Source organism: Vombatus ursinus, unplaced genomic scaffold (assembly GCF_900497805.2).
Source record: "Vombatus ursinus unplaced genomic scaffold, bare-nosed wombat genome assembly UNPS02014781.1, whole genome shotgun sequence".
In the NCBI taxonomy this organism is placed as follows: Eukaryota; Metazoa; Chordata; class Mammalia; order Diprotodontia; family Vombatidae; genus Vombatus; species Vombatus ursinus.
Genome location: NW_020954559.1, coordinates 25,025,969 through 25,028,312, shown reverse-complemented (window position 1 = coordinate 25,028,312; position 2,344 = coordinate 25,025,969). Strand labels below are relative to the sequence as shown.

At 34.3% G+C, this 2,344-nt stretch overlaps 1 non-coding gene across 1 annotated transcript; it reads left to right on the top strand.

Annotated features, from left to right (window-relative positions):
• The first annotated feature begins 1,885 nt into the window (after positions 1-1,885).
• On the top strand, positions 1,886-1,992 carry LOC114046365. Its single transcript, XR_003569496.1, has one exon. It is a non-coding gene; the product is annotated as a U6 spliceosomal RNA (small nuclear RNA).
• Positions 1,993-2,344: the final 352 nt, after the last annotated feature.

Sequence of the window (2,344 nt, the reverse complement as noted above, 5' to 3'; positions counted from 1 at the left end):
GAAGGAAGGAAGGAAGGAAGGGAGAGAGGAAACAATCATTTGTTAAGCTTTTAATATGTGCCAAACACTCTGCTAAGTGCTAGGATTACAAATACAGGTAGAAGGAAAGACAGTCCTTGCATTCAAGAAGCTTACTTTCTAATGGAGGAAGACAACACAAAAAAGAAAGATGAAAAACTGGAGGAGAAAACAGGTAGGGAAGAAGACAGTATCTGTCGTGGAGTCATGGTTTTGAAGTTCAGAATGTCAAGAACAGAGCCAAGAGGAGACTAACAGTTGGCTGGCTTTAGTTTCCCCACAAAATGGAAGTCCCAAGGAAAAGTCACCAATGAGTGAAAGGAGTGAACCTCGGAAGGTATATTCCAGAATGAAAAGGGCTTACAATGGTTGAATGTTCCAGGTTAAAGTAGTCCCAAGTGCTGAGGAAAATTCCATGATGAAACAGCAGTGGGGGTATGTTTTTTAAGTCTGAAAAGTCAGGATCAGAGCCAGAGGAGGAATAAAAGTTAAGTGGTCTGGACCCATCATGATGATCAGTTTAACAAAGATAATATTGGGGAGAGTGATTCATTTTTATATTCTGGTATCACACAAAGGCAAGATGCATCAGAACAAATCAGAAATACCAATGCCATTTGCTGGGACATCTTCCAAGCAAACAGTACCAATCACTGAAGCAGACAGACTACAAGTACAAGTAAAATGGGCTAAAGAAATAAATAATTTTATTATGCACCAGTATGTCATAACAAAATTAGAAACACACATTAATGCTTTTTGTTAATGACATCCTCATCTTCAAGTTACGCTATAGCATATTGCAGATCAATAAAGGAGACTTATAACAACTTCCTTTTCAAACATATATTAGACAAAATATGAGAAGAAATTAAATGGTTTATTCAACTGGAAGAGAAAAAAGTTGAAGATCCTGAAGGTATTGAGAATCTACACTTAAACTACCCATATACTATATAATGATGAGACAGATGGCAAAAATAATACCAGTCTCAACTGATTTGGGAAATGAAATGGCTATGGACTGTAATTTTGAAAAGTCTTTTTTTTTTGTTCTCAGTGATATGAATACAACTAGTAGACCAACTGTACCAGAACAGAATAATGTTTAAAATCTGGCATTTGCTATAAACATGATGGACAAATGTATTCTCCAGCAATATTTGATAAAAAGTATAAAAATGCCTTGGGGTTTAGACATGGCACATGCAGGATTCATTGTCACAGGAAGAACATTAGTGAAAAAAGTAAGCTATCAAGGGACACTCCTAAAGACAAGTGTCAAATGCCATTATGATAGAATCAACAAAAGAGAACTCTTGAAGATCTGTTGAAAAACATTGGAAGATAACACCAATGTCTAACTGTTATATAGACTAGAAAGCTGGAATGCCCCATCACTCAATTAAAGGTGACAAAAAAGAAATATGCAGAGAGATCTGAAGAACAAAAGTATATTAGAAATTCTAGATTTCTTGAAACAGCAATTGAAAAAAAATCAAAAGGATATGGTAATACAAGGAAATGAAAGCAGTTCAAAGAACAAAATAAACAATTCAACATCAATCAAATCAACATCAATCAAAAACTTTACTACAAAGGCTGGAGAATCAAAGACATTGTAAGAGAAAAAGAAGTCCTAAAGAAGGAGGACATGGAAAATTTTCAGGAACCTCTGTCTGAAGAAGTTTAACACAATGAAAATGAAAGTTGGATTAAATGAGAAGCAGAAAGCTTATGTACCATTAATATAATAAATGACAAAATTGCTATTTCAAGGGTAGATGTTGACATTTTATCCTCTCTGCAAAAGTGAGAGATGCTGTGGCTGGATAAGATACATAATTAATGTCTCAAAAACTTCACAGTGGTTCTCATTTAAACAACACACATACTAAAATTGGACCAAAAGAGGTATTGGCATGGCTTCTGTGCAAGAATGACACACAAATTCATGAAGTGTTTCATATTTTTTTAAAACTTCACAATAGTATATAAATTGCTCCCAAAACATTTTATCAGATTCCTCTCAAATGTAATCCTAATCCCATTTTTCCTAACAAAAAGCATTATTTGTCTCCTACCAAAAGATGAAAGTAGCAGTGATGGCTCCAAATATTGGTCATTTTTAAGTTTATTTACTTTATACAAAGCATTCAAGGCTTCTATCACACATACATACACACACACACACACACACACTCCATAAACACAAGAAAACAAATATTAATAGAAAAACAAAAAAGCCAAAAAATCCCAGGAATTTTGTTTCTCAGTCCCAGGGTTTATTGTTTCCTTGTAAGTGTTCACAGATCCAGTAATTATT